At 40.6% G+C, this 15,016-nt stretch overlaps 1 protein-coding gene across 8 annotated transcripts in view; it reads right to left on the bottom strand.

The window, feature by feature from the left end:
- HEATR5A (HEAT repeat containing 5A) overlaps nucleotides 1–14,626 on the bottom strand; it is a 124,739-nt gene extending 110,113 nt beyond the window's left edge. For 6 of the 8 annotated variants that reach the window (XM_050799684.1, XM_050799682.1, XM_050799689.1 and 3 more), the window contains exon 1: nucleotides 14,414–14,626. The gene's annotated coding sequence lies outside the window, so the exon portion shown is untranslated. The other 2 variants (XM_050799688.1, XM_050799683.1) reach the window with 2 other exon arrangements.
- Between the last annotated feature and the right edge of the window lie 390 nt (nucleotides 14,627–15,016).

Raw genomic sequence — 15,016 nt, 5'->3', positions numbered from 1 at the left:
GGATACAGTTAATAAATGCTACAGAAATAATTTCTGGAAGAAACCTACTAAATACACACAAGGTGAAAAACAAGTTTGCACTTAGTATCTATGATTGTTTGGGGGGTAGAAATAACCACAGTATCATAGAGAAAATTTCTTATTAATACCAGGGCAAGTCAAAATCCTATCTTCAGAATCAAATTACCCTTTCTAGAAGTCATTAGTATCTGCTGAAGAGACGTTTTTTTTCTTTAGGCAGCAGCAATATTGTGGTGTAAAATGATCTATCAAGAAGCAAAATAGCTAACACAATGTGATAATAAATAATTCAGCAAAAAGCTTGAGATCATAAGCAGGTCATAAAGTCATCTCTAATGCCCTCAATATATTCCTTATGTAAATTACTCCTAAAAGAAGTAGACAATTCATATTGGTAATCTCACATCTAAACTCACAAGTCTAAAATGCACCTGAGAGCTCCACATATGCACTACCCATGAGATAAACAAGGGCATTTTGCAAACAGATGGCTGCTGCTCTTATCTGAAGTCTTACCTCATCAGGAAGATGAATACAAATTCAGTCAATGTTATCTGCTATATGTTTTAATATAACCACAACCCTACATATACCTGAGGAATGCGTATTTTTCTAATTTTTCTCTTAGTTTCTCTTATGTTTCTATTGAGATTACAAGGTGATTTACTACAAGTGAACACATATGTCAATATATTTAAATATATTTTTCAAAGTATAGTTAGTTGCTACTTGAAAAAAGGATTTTATAAAACTGCTGCCCCAAATGTAATGCCAGCTATATTTAACAGAAGCAGCTAATATTTACTATTTATTATAGTCTAAGCAGTACTCTAAGTGCTTTACATTATTTTCTTGAATAATCTGACAAACTGTCCATGAAGCAGCTATTTTTATGAGCCCTATTTTACAGATGAGGACATTGAAACACAGAGAAGTTAAGTGACTTTCCCAAGGTCACAGAGAACCTGGGTGTGCACTTAAGCAATCTGACTTCAGATATATTTGTTTTAACCACAACATACTATGCTGCCACCCTTTCATCCAATCAAGCCCCTCAAAAATGTGAGAAGTTAGGCCAGGCCCGGTGGCTCACGCTTGTAATGCCAGCACTTTGGGAGGCCGAGGCAGGCGGATCACCTGAGGTCAGGAGCTTGAGACCAGTCTGGCCAACATGGTGAAAACCTGTCTCTACCAAAAATACAAAAAATTAGCCAGGCGTGGTGGCATATGCTTGTATTCTCAGCTACTCAGGAGGCCAGGAGGCTGAGGCGTGAGAATCACTTGAACCCAGGAACCCGGGAGCTGGAGGTTGTAGTGAGCCAAGATCATGCCATTGCATTCCATTGCGCTCTAGCCAGGGTGACAAGAGTGAATCTCTGTCTCAAAAAAAAAAAAAAAAAAAGTGAGAAGAGGGGCCAGGCACAGTGGCTCACACCTATAATCCCAGCATTTCAGGAGGACAAAGCATGAGGGTGGCTTGAGCCCATGAATTCAAGGCCAGCCTGAGCAACATAATGAGACCCCATCTCCACAAAAAATAAAAAAATTAGCTGGGCATGGTGGTGCATACCTGCAGTCCCAGCTACTTAGGAGGCTGAGGTAAGAAGATCACTCGAGCCCAGGAGGTTGAGGTGACAGTGAGCCATGATCAAAAAACAAAAAAACCCAAAGCCAGTCATTTTTTAAAAAGCTTACATTTTGTACATAATTTGTGGATATATGGAACTAAATGACACTGTTTCCCAACGACAGAACATCAGGTTCCTTGGTGTAATAAATTTGGGAATCTCGCATTAAGACAAAGTTAGGGATTTTTACCTATAAGATTTCTCAGGCTATTTAATTAGGTTAATGTATACTATGACTCTCCATGAATGCAATATAGTATGAAGTATTAGTCAAAATGCTGCCAGCACCTAGCAACTTCTAGACCTAAGCAAACTGTTCCAAGGAGAAACATTAAAATGTACTTGTTATCATCACTTATTTATATATATATATATGTATTCTGGAGATGGAGTTTCACTCTTGTTGTCCAGGCTGGAGTGCAATGGTGCGATCTCGGCTCACTGCAACCTCCACCTCCCGGGTTCAAACAATTCTCCTGCCTCAGCCTCCCGAGTAGCTGGGATTACAGGCATCCACCATCACACCTGGCTAATTTTGTATTTTTAGTAGAGGCGGGGTTTCACCATGTTGGTCAGGCTGGTCTCGAACTCCTGACCTCAGGTAATCCACCCACCTCGGCCTCCCAAAGTGCTGGAATTACAGGGATGAGCCACCATGCTTGGCTCTATTAATACATTTTTAAAAGGTACACAAGAATGTTTATTCCATTACTTTACAGCCAAACACTGTATGTGCTTACCCTAAAGCCAATAACTGAACTAAGTTATAAAGGTATTTAAATGCTTTTAGACTAGGTATTTCTCTAGGCACTATTTGCTTCTTTCAAAACTGTCTGTACTTTGTACATGATAGATACTCCTAGTTACTCAGTCATCATTTTCATGCCAGAGGTCTTTTATGTTGAGAAAAGTAGGCACTGTGAACTAGACCTAAGGTACCAAGGTAACATCCAAATTATGCTTCTCAAACTGGGATAACTCCAGCAGATTATGAAGCATATTACTATGCTAGAGGTCAAATTTAGACTAGAGGGTCAAATTTTACTTAAAGTTTTCCCTAAGCATTAATTTTTAACATTGTTTTATATTAAAATACAGATTTATGCATATGGAAGGCAAAATTAATAAAACACTTCAAAATAAAACATGAGACTTCAAAGAAATCCTGAGAATGATAATGCCTTTCTAGACGTCCTTTAACAAAAATCACTCCCTTTTGCTGTTAAAAATACTATTTTAATGGAAAAATTGAAGAACCACTAAGCCATGAGTAAGCTGAACTATATGAAACTGCCATTTTTATAGGTGAAAAAAAGGCTGGCTTGACAATTTATGAGATTCAACTTAAGCACCAGTCTTCAAATATCAGACATAGTGTATATGTGTACTAATGTCTGTACTTTGCATAATATTCTTTCTTTTCGAATGGCTCTGTATTAAGCCTAGTAACTTTATTAGCCTAGAGTAACACACATGTATATTATTGACTACTAATAGAAAAAGGAACCAGCAGGGCACCAATATTCTAGGGTCAGAGTTTTCTTTTCTTTTTTTTAAAGATGGAGTCTCATCCTGTCACCTGGGCTGGAGTGCAATGGCACAATCTTGGCTCACTGCAACCTCCGCCTCCTGGGTTCAAGTGATTTTCCTGTCTCAGCCTCCAGAGTAGCTGGGACTACAGGCACATGCCACCAGGCCCGGCTAATTTCTGTATTTTTAGTAGAGATGGGGTTTCACCATATTGGTCAGGCTGGTTTTGAACTCCTGACCTCAGGTGATCCACCCGCCTTGGCCTCCCAAAGTGCTGGGATTACAGGCATAAGCCACCAAGCCCGGCCTCAGAGTTTTCTTTTCTAAAGTAACTTACTCCAAAACCATCTCTGAGAGCAGTTAACAACCGTATTATCAGGCCAGGTACGGTGGCTCATGCCTGTAATCCCAGCACTTTGGGAAGCCAAGGCTGGCAGATCACTTGAGCCCAGGAGTTCAAGACCAACCTGGGCAACATGGCAAAACCCTGTCTCCACAAAACATACAAAAGTTAGTTGGATGTGGTGATGCACACCTGTAGTCTCAGCTGTTCGTGAGGCTGAGGTGGGAGGATCCCTTGAGATAGGGAGGCGGAGGCTGCAGTGGGCCAAGATTCCGCCACTGCACTCCAGCCTCGGGAAGACTCTGTCTCAAAACAAACAAAACCAACCAAGGGTTGGTTTCAATTCATCTGGAAATGAGTTAACTTCAATTTTATTTAGGCATGGTAGTGTAAGCACCTTCAACAATGTCAACAAACATACAGGCAGTTGATTATTCCGGTCCTGATAGAAAGTGCTAATATAATTTTCTCTCTCTAGAGTTTACAGGTCTATTTTGGTAGCAATGGAAACATGTTGAAATTTATAGGGAGAAAAAAGTATTCCTAATCTTCTTGGTCATTTTAGTTTCTTAAAATGATTATATCATTTCAAGGAGGGAAAAGGGAAAGATCACAAATAATCAAAGAAGACACTGGATACAAGGTTAGAAAGGTTTATTGGATTGGTTTGTTAGTGTTTTCCTTCTGGAGCATGAAAATAATTCACAAAACAAAAAAGTCACTAAACAGTAAATGAAACTAATTCCAGAATGTATCAAGTGCCTGAAGTGTTGGGATACGTCTCAGACTTCAATTTCAATTACTTCCATTTGACTTTTACTTACCTAAAAGACACCATAACAGCTTCAATTCACCCTATAGTCTTAGTTCCTCAGTTCTGAACAAAAAGCACGAAGTAAACAAAACAAAACAAAAAACCCCAACTCTCAAGAACTCCCACAATTCAAAAAACACAGATAAATCCTAAAATCCAAACCTTTCCCAAAAATATAGTAATAGCTTCCATCTATAAGGAAGCTAGATTATTCTACCCTGACCTCAGATTTTCACTTGTGATTTAGGCTTTGCAAAATTATACGTTACAAAAACAGGAACTCACAAGTTACAAACAGCATTAGGCCACAATTGAGATGTTGCTTAAAGAAGGCTGCCCCTGGTATAAAGAAAACGAAGTCCTTTTGTTACAGCACTTTACATATCTCTAGGCAGAATCCTAAAGTTGGTTTGCTGACACTTAACCAGTATAGTTTATTAGAATTAGGGTAAAATGGATAAGAAGCAAGTCATTTGTAATGTTAAGAGTTCTTTAATATAGTTATAACTTGATAATTTAAAAATCTTGTCTGTATCAATTCCATCTTTGAATCTGAAATATCTTGTTTCCTTCTTTCTACAACAGTATTTTAAAATTTGGCTAAAAAAATTACTTGCCTCAGAAAACAGCAGAAAAATCTCTGACAATGAAATTCAAACCTATGACATTATTTTGTATGAACTTAACATTAGTCTAATTCTCTATAACAACCCTACAAATAAATTGGCTATCATTAGTTAAAAATTTGAAATGTTAACAATATAATAATGATTTAAGCTCAATAGGAAATAATTTGATTTAGGTGAGTGGTTCAAAACCATGCATATTAAATCTAAATATGAAAAATGCAAAAACTTCTACAGCCAGTGCTAAAATTTTAGAAAAGCTGATAGTTTAATATAAACAGTGGCAGTACAAACGGTTCAACTCTGTTAGAAAAAAAATATTATTTATCCTAAGTTATAAAAATATCAAAACCATTTGATAAAAACATCCAGTTTTTGAAAATTCATAAGAAAAAGGAAAATATAAGTATAAAAGTATTAATTACAGCACTGTAATTAACTGTAATTCTAGTGAAAATTCAAAAGAACTTACAAGTCCAACACTAAAGAAATGGTTAAAATTTGACATATTCAAAGAATACTAGGCTGTCATATAAAACTATGAAAACTACAAATGCACAGGAGTGCAAAAGGCTTAATGGGGGGAAAAAAAAGTAAAGAAAACTGAGTGCAGAAGTTTTACATGTTAAGAGAAACCTTTAGATAAAGCAGTGTTTACCAAGAATACTTTGTGGAATACTGCCAGAAGAATGAGAACATGTATTCTATGTGAAGAGGGGGAAATCCAAGTTGAAATGGTTTTGGGAAATGCCACATTGTCAGTTTCCTTCACCAGTTTCTCCATACATGTAACATGGTAATGCGCACTATGTACAGCCAAGAGGGCATGCAGATAAAGCATTTGATGTTTCTAAACACGTTTTAACTATAAGCCTCTCCTTTACTCCCTTTTTCTTTTTTTCCCAGCCAGGAATCTCATAGAATTGTGTGTTCTATAGAATACAATCTTTGAATTACTAATCATTAAAGACTAGTATAGGTCAAAAAATCTAAAAATTTCTGTTTTGTTCATATTATAAAATGATTTCTTTCTCTCTCTTTTTTTTTTTTTTTGAAGGAGTCTCGTTCTGTTGCCCAGGCTGGAGGGCAGTGCAGCGGTGTGATCCTGGCTCATTGCAAGCTCCGCCTCCCAGGTTCAAGCTATTCTCGTATCTAAGCCTCCCACATAGCTGGGATTACAGGCATGTGCCACCATGCCCAGCTAATATTTGTATTTTTAGTAGAGATGGGGTTTCACCATGTTGGCCAGGCTGGTCTCAAACTCCTGGCCTCAAGTGATCTGCCCGTCTTGGCCTCCCAAAGTGCTGGGATTACAGGCGTGAGTCACTGCATCCAGGCTGAAATGATTTATTATTAGTAGAAGGATATATAATTTCCACTATCAATGACTATTGATGTCTTACTTCTACTTAAAAGAGGACATTTCTGATTAATATTTTGGATCAAAATACCTATATAAACAGAATCTTCTCATAAAGATGTAAATAAAGAAAGATGACGATGGCCAGGTGCGGTGGCTCATGCCTGTAATCCCAGCAATTTGGGAGGTCCAGGTGGGTGGATCATGAAGTCAAGAGATTGAGACCATCCTGGCCAACATGGTGAAATCCCATCTCTACTAAAAATATAAAAATTAGCTGGGTGTGGTGGCGCGTGCCCATAGTCCCAGCTACTCAGGAGCCTGGTGACAGAGAGAGACTCCATCTCAAAAAAAAAAAAAAAAAAAAAAAAGAGAGAGAAGACAAATATACAAAGTTTCAACTTTGTATACTTAAGATTTATCAATTTGCATAAAAATCTGTGTCATTCTGTGGCCAGGTGTAGTAGCTCACGCCTATAATCCCAGCACTTTGGGAGGCCGAAGCGAGCGGATCACCTGAGGTCAGGAGTTCCATGGAGAAACCCTGTCTCTACTAAAAATATAAAATTAGCCGGGCATGGTGGCAGGTGCCTGTAATCCCAGCTACTCGGGGGGCTTGAGGCAGGATAACAGCTTGAACTTGGGAGGTGAAAGTTGTGGTAAGCCAAGATGGTGCCACTGCCCTCCAGCCTGGGCAACAAGAGCCAAACTCCATCTAAAAAAAAAAAAAATTGTGTTATTCTATATTGTTAAGTAACTTTCACATATACACCCTTTACAAACTAAAAATGACTTGTTGTACTATATATTTTAAAATTTGATTTACGGAATTCTGAATATGAATTCCCACAGTCAAATGAATCCATGTTTTCTAACTTATACCACAAAAACCTAACTTATGACACACCCCAGGCACAGCACTAATACTTCTAATTTTCATATATAATAAAAACACATTCAGTGTACTAAGATGCCAAGAATATTTTCTGCAAACTTGGTAGGAACGGGAAGAATGTTGCTGCTCACCACTACGTAATATAAGGCAATACGAACAGCAAATACGCACTGCTCTAAGAACTGATGGGGAGCACATCCTATTAGGATAGAGAAGTCAGGGTGGAATAGAAGAGAAACAGGAGTTACCAAGACAAAGAATTTAACACGAGGACAAGAAATTTATAAGAAGTTGGGGTTAAAAAGGGTTACAGGTTGGGGACTGAATTTATTTTGCCGTCTTTCCCCCCACCCCCTCAAAATACTGCATGTTATTGTGAGGAATGAGAAAAATGGCAGAAGCTGGATTCCATGATGGTGAGATTGCCAGTGGGAGACCCAACTAGACTACTGTTTGTAGCAATTCTCCTTCCAGCTTATGAAAGAGAACACCCCTGAAGCATAAAAGGAAGTGTTCTGGGGGGTGGGAGGGTTAGATAAGACTGAGCAGTAGGAACCAACTCTAATATGTCAGTGACAGAAAAATGATTATTTTTTGAGGATCTATGCACTAAAACCTTTTAATTCACTATCTCATTTAATCCTCATAATACTGAAACTTAAGACATCACTGCTATTGCTAATATAGTTATTGCCATAGCTGGTGAAGCAGCCAATCCTTCTAACTTTGTTGTTCTTTCTCACCACTTCACTTTTATGTCTCCAGTACTTTGAGGCTTTTTGTTAGTGTTATGTCTTCCAGAGACATCAGCTTTCAGAGAGCCCTTTCCATCTAGATGGCAAATCAATAATTACTAAAATTATTAGTTTAGTCTTTGGCTATTCTTGACTATTTTTATTATGCTTCATTCCACACACCAATTCTCCCATCTCTCCATGGAAAAGGGATTTCATTCTGGACCTTTAGGAATGCCACAGGCAGATTTTAAGTTAAGAAGTTTTACTTTTCTTGTATTTCCCACCACACTCTCCTGAAGTCACTAGCTATTAATCACACTACTTGGTACCTGAGATTCCAGTAACAGGAAGTAAAAAAACGAAGTCTATAGAGCAATTGTTTCAGAACTCATGGATTTTACTGACATAAATCCATCAAAGCCTATTCATTCTTAGTCTAGAAATGACTAATAATCCAGTTGTCTGGATTCTAGATAGAGAAGCACATTAAAAGTAAAAGAGCAAACCCACCGAGAGTAGGAAGCTAACAGTGATGGAACAGACAAATAATATTGAATATAGATATTTTTAAAAGCAGAGCAATATAGGGCTACTTAATACAGGAGCAACGTGTACAAGATGCCATTATTCCTCTAGCACATCAGAGTTTACAGGAGAGGCCAGAAATTCTTGCTCCATTTTCAAAATGAGTCAATCCTTGAATCTGCTGCTTGTGCAATCTGCTACCTAGGACTTCCAAGTTTAGCCATTAGACTCTACCCGCTTTAGAATCTTCCTTTTCCCTCTCCTCTAATTGTTCATGGCTCTTACATCCCACTTAGAATTCACAGATTCACTCTTAATCCACACTATGGTCTAACATCCTGGTTCTTCTTCATGGTTCCTACATTTGTTTGTTTGTTTGTTTGTGACGGAGTCTCACTCTGCCACCCAGGCTAGAGTGCAGTGGCACCATCTCAGCTCACTGCAACCTCTGCCTCCCGGGTTCAAGTGACTGATTCTCCCGCCTCAGCCTCCTGAGTAGCTGGGATTAAGGTGCGCGCCACCATGCCCAGCTAATTTTTGTATTTTTAGTAGACAGGGTTTCACCATGTTGGTCAGGCTGGTCTCGAATTCCTGACCTCGTGATCCGCTCGCCTTGGCCTCCCAAAGTGCTGGGATTATAGGCGTGAGCCACCATACCCAGCTGGTTCCTACTTTTAATTCACAACATACCTCATAAAATTTAGCTACCTAACCTAAAATTTAGCCAAATTTTTAACCTCTTGGAGCCTTACCTGAGGGCTTTCCTTGGCAGGCACTGCTTCTCACTCCCTGCCAGACATCCAGCTAGCTTCTTTGCAACTACAGCTCCCTGGAATAACTCCATATTATTCTGCCTTCTGACTGCCACTTTCATGTCCTACTCATGGAATACAGTAAACATAACCATCTATTACATCAAATCGCCACAACTGTCTGGGGCAGCACTCCATAAATCAAACTAACTGATATTTCTGCAGCAAAAGATATGCAGATCCATATTCACATAAGATGGGATAATGACTGCAAATACCTTTGCATCAGTTCAGGCCACGTTTTGCTACCAAATGAGTTAAGAAAAAAACTTTTCAGAGCCTTTTAGACTCTAGAATTAGGACTAAGGGATTTTGTACGTGTATATCTGCTTTGCTTTTTTCTGATTTCCTCCCAAAATAGTTTTTTAAGAGTTTTGGTGATTCAATGGGTAACTTCAGTTTTCTGGTAATTTCATTTACATAAAAAAGGTATTATTACTTGTTTTGAGTAAGGTATTATTTTGTGTACAGACACACAGATATGTATATATTCAACATGCAGAAACCTCCAAATGCAACAGAAAAGTATATAAATGCTATTGTATATTTGCCCATTGAGAAGCATTACTTGGGCAATAAAGGACAACTAAGTTACTGAAAAAATACATACATAAAACAACAATTTAGTAAAATTAGCACCATACTATGGTGTGGTTTTTTGTTTTTTTTTTTTTCCTTTTCTTTTTTCTGAGACAGGATCTCACTCTGTTACCCAGGCTGGAGTGCAGTGGCAGGATCTCAGCTCACTGCAACCTCCACCTCATGGGTTCATGTGATTCTCCCACCTCAGCCTCCTGAATAGCTGGGACTCCAGGTGTGCACCACCATGCCTGGCTAATTTTTGCTTTTGTTTTTTGAGATGGAGTCTCGTTCTGTCGCCCAGGCTGGAGTGCAATGGTGCGATCTTGGCTCACTGCAACCTCCACCTTCCTAGTTTAAGCAATTATCTGCCTCAGCCTCCCGAGTAGCTGGGATTACAGGCACCCGCCACCACACCTGGCTAATTTTTTTGTATTTTTAGTAGAGACGGGGTTTCACCCTGTTGGCCAGGCTGATCTCAAACCCCTGACCTCAAGTGATATGCCCCCCTTGGCCTCCCAAAGTGCCAGGATTACAGGCATGAGCCACCACACCTGGTCGATGGTTTTAAGATTAGTAAAAGTATATGTACAGCTTTAAATATTTAAAATTATCACCTTCTCCAAGTTTTCCTTCATTTTTGTCACATAACCAGCTCTAATCTTTTAGGCAAATAATATAGTGCTTTAATATGGCTATTATGCTTCTTTTCTAGAAATAAACCTTTTGTGTTGTTACCATTAAAAAAAAAAAAAAGCCCAAGCATGATTCAGGATATATACTCCTGTTTCAATCTGTTAGGTATCTGCTTAAAGAGTTCTAGCTTTCCATTTGGTTCTCACTGTAAATATGTTTGATTTCTTGTTCAGTTACACTTCCTATAATATTCTGTCTGACTTTATGACCAACTAGGAATCACTAGATTTTAATCACTAGATTCCTGTTTAAAAAACTCTTTTGAGGTGAGATGTGGTGGCTCACACCTGTAATTCCAGCACTTTGGGAGGCCGAGATGAGGGGATTCCTTGAGCCCAGGAGTTTGAGACCAGCCTGGGCAACATAGCAAAACTGCATCTCTACAAAAAAATACAAAATATTAGCTGGGTATGGTGGCATGTGCCTGTTGTCCCAGCTACTCAAGAGGCTGAGGTAGAAGGATCTCTTGAGTCCACTCCAGCGACTCTGTCTCAAAATCAATCAATCAAACAAACAAACAAAAAACTGTTTTGAATAAAGGTACCTTACTGCTGCTTATGATAAACCCTATGAATGACACAGTAAAAAGAGAGAAGTTCACTAAACGAAAAACATTTCCCATACTAGATCTAAATTAAAACTTAAAATAACAAAGTTGCTAGAGAAATATATAAAAACTCTTCCTCTTCCCTAGGCTTACAAAAGGCTAGAGCTGGCCGGGCGCGGTGGCTCACGCCTGTAATCTCAGCACTTTGGGAGGCTGAGGTGAGCGAATCACGAGGTCAGAAGACGGAGGCCATCCAGGCTAACAGGGTGAAACCCCATCTCTACTGAGAAAAAAAAAAAAAAATAATTCGCCGGTTGTGGTGGCGGGCGCCTGTAGTCCCAGCTACTCGGGAGGCTGAGGCAGGAGAATGGCGTGAACCCTGGAGGCGGAGGTTGTAGTGAGCCGAGTTCGTGCCACTGCACTCCAGCCTGGGCGACAGAGTGAGAATCCGTCTCAAAAAAAAAAAAAAAAAAAAAAAAAAAAAAAAAAAAAAAAAAATTAGCTGGGCTTGATGGCACGTGCCTGTAATCCCAGTTACTTGGGAGGCTGAGGCAGGAGAATCGCTTGAACCCCGGAGGCGGAGGTTGCAGTGGGCCGAGATGGCGCCACGGCACTCCAGCCTGGGGGACGCAGCGAGACTCCGTCTAAAAAAATAAAATAAAATAAAAATTAAAAAATTTTTTTAAAAAAAGGCTACAGTTGCTTAAATTATAAAACTTTATACTAGGTAAATGTAGCAGAAAAACCATGCCCCTCCTCTATCATTACACACTGCAGATCCAGAAGCATTTACGAATCCTACAATTACCTGACATTATAATGAAAAACGAAGATTAGTAAGTAAAAGTGAGGCTGGGCGCAGTGGCTCACGATTGTAATCCCAGCACTTTGGGAGGCCAAGGCGGGCGGATCACCCGAGGTCAGGAGTTCGAGACCAGCCTGGCCAACATGGTGAAACCCCGTCTCTTCTAAAAACACAAAAATTAGCCGGGCGTGGTGGCGCATGCCTGTAACCCCAGCTACTCCAGAGGCTAAGGCGGGAGAATCACTTGCACCCAAGAGCCAGAGCTTGCAAGTGAGCTGAGATCTTGCTACTGCACTCCAGCCTGGGCTAGGGAGCCAGACCCTGTCTCAATAAAAACAAACAAACAAACAAACAAACGAACAAAAGAATTAAAACTGAATTTAATCTATTTCTTCCTACAAAAGATTTAGTGATTAAGCACTTAAGAGTTCTAGTTCAGGGGTCCACTAATTTTTTTCTGTAAAGGACCAGACAATACTTTAGGCTTTGGGAGCCATACGGTCTCTATCACAACTACTCAGAAACAACACATGAACAGCCATAACGAAGGAGCATTGTTGTGTTCAATAAAACTTTTATAAAACTGCCAGCACAGTAGATTTGAACCACAGGCTCTAGATTGCTGAGCACTATTTTAATTCAAAAATTTAACACTAGAACTAGACAAGGGATCTAATTAAGTAACACAGGCAAGTCTTTACTAATTTTTTTGGCCCCAGTTAATTGATTTCTCAAATGAGATTTAATAATAGTTTCTCAATGTCTCCTGAAAAAGCAGAAGTGTTATTTATATGAGGACAGTGGTCTCATTAAAGGATTGTTCAAACTCTTCAATTATACTATGGGATAATTAATGAACCACACAAGACTCAATGGAGCTTTTTAAAAAAATGCAGATGTCATTAAACTGCTTAATTCAGAATAAAATTATTTTAGAATTTAAAAAATCCAGAATTTAACCCTTATGTTATTCATAGTTAAGAAAGATTATTATAAACTGCCTCAACCTTTTTGAAATAAAGCAGGAAGAAAGGTAAGTGCATTGGTTAAAGACAAGTAAAAAAGTAATTTTTTTCTGTAGATAATATATTCATTAGTTTAATGTAGTTAATTTTAATTAATAAATTAAGAATTAAAAAAGGTACTTTGGAGTCATGTATTTTCTGTGACTAAAGTCAGATACAATAATGAATAATAATAAAAAAGTGACCTAATCTAACATCCTTAAATAGTGGAGGGAACTTAAGCTAGAATTCAGGTCTCCTGACTTTCAGGTGAGGAGTCTTCTTCTCCTATTTTCTAGTTATCTAGGTAAAACAACTGCATTCCAAGGCACAACAAATCCATACTACGGTATTCTCCAACTGTCACTATTCTTAAATCATAAATCCTGCCTGCTTACCAGTTAAAAAAAAAAAAAAGCCAATGGTATTAAAATGTAACACAAATCTCGGCTTCGATACTTTATCTAAGATCACTTTCTCAAAGACATACTTTCTAAAATGTTTGGAAAATGAAACAAAATTCTCCTCTCCTCATCCAACTAATGCTCAATTCTAACCACACTTCTGCTTTCCCTAGAGCTTAACTAATTTCACTGAGAGTATTTTCTCTGGAAGTTCTTAACTGTACTTGTGGGCCCCTTTTATTCTTCCTTAAACTTTTAACGTCTTTCAGGCTGTAAATTCCTTAAGGGCGCCTAACCCCAAAAAAAGTGCTGCATATTTGTTCAATAAATGAATGCACATAAAAACAATGGGTAACTATGACCTTTAATGTAGGAGCTCAAGCTATTTTACTATTATCTGAGTTGACAGTCAAGAAAATTATCCCAACTTGCCAGAGGTATCCATTACTGTGATAAACAGGCACTATAAAACGCTTTATAAAGTTTCTAAAGACTTTATGATCACTTGAAATAACGCCGCGTTGGCCGAGAGTAGGGTGAAAGAAAATGTTTCCTCACACTAAGCAAATGCTACCCCAGGAAAAGCTTGCTTTCCTGAAGAGAATTGAAACAGAAGGCAAATATCCACACTCTCCACTGCTCCCTTCTGGGAACTCTCCTTGAAGGTTCCTGCAGAAAACGAACGGGCTTCTAAGGAAGCTCGCCTGAAGGCCGGGCCGGGGCTCCAGCTCCAGGCTGACCACTGGCGCAGCGGACACCGCAGGGCGGGGTCCCGGGAGCGGCGAGCTGGCGGGGCGGGCTCCGACCTCCTGACCTTCCCCACACGCCCGGCGACCCCGTCTCCCGCTGGCGGGCAGGTCCATGCCTACCTGTTGTGCACAGGTGAAGCCAGACTTTCCCGTAGCCCAGGAGGAAGGACGGACGGCGCCGTTCATCAGCCGACCCCGTGCCCCAGTCAGCCCCTCCTTGGCGGACTCCAGCCCTTAGGGTCAAGACACCTGGCCCCTCGACCGGTTCTCCCACCGGCTTCTTTCGCGATCACATCGCTGCCGCGACCACCCTCGGGATCCCCGAGAGCTCAACTCACATTGCGGCCCCGGTCCGTCCTCCCTCCCAGCCAACAGGCAGCCCAGACAGCTCCCTCGCGCCCGGAGGTGTCAACGCTCTCCGGATCCCCGACTGCCTGCCTTTGGGGGGTCCTCCTGAGCTCAGCGCCCGTCCCGGTCCCGCAACGCTACCGCCTGCTCTGCTAACTCTAGCAGAATCTGGAATTGCCGGCGGCGGCGACAGCGAGGCAGTGAAGTGGGCGGGGCGCGCGCGGGGCGTGGCCGGAAAGCTCGCAGCCGCGAGTACGGCGGGAGCTAGCGATTGGGAGCGCGCCCTGCGCCGCGCCGCTGGTCCAAGGCCCCACCAGCTGGCTGCCGAGCCATCGAGCGCCCACTCTGGCAGGCGTGACTGCTTCACCGTCGAAAGAGCGATGGAGACTGCGGCCCAAGTTAGGATTAGGACAGCGGTTTTTCAGTCCGGAGATCCGGCCACAACTATTTTTGTCTGTTTTTATAGCAAGCCAGAGTCTTCGGGTGCAGCTCTGGGACATCTAAAGGGCCTGGAGAAATTCAGGCGGGGCCAGTGCCGTGGGTGTAGATGTTAGGCGTGGAAGAGATCCTAGAGAGCCTTGACTCTGAGGACT

Source organism: Macaca thibetana, chromosome 7, assembly GCF_024542745.1.
Source record: "Macaca thibetana thibetana isolate TM-01 chromosome 7, ASM2454274v1, whole genome shotgun sequence".
In the NCBI taxonomy this organism is placed as follows: Eukaryota; Metazoa; Chordata; class Mammalia; order Primates; family Cercopithecidae; genus Macaca; species Macaca thibetana.
This window is presented reverse-complemented; position numbering and strand designations above follow the sequence as displayed.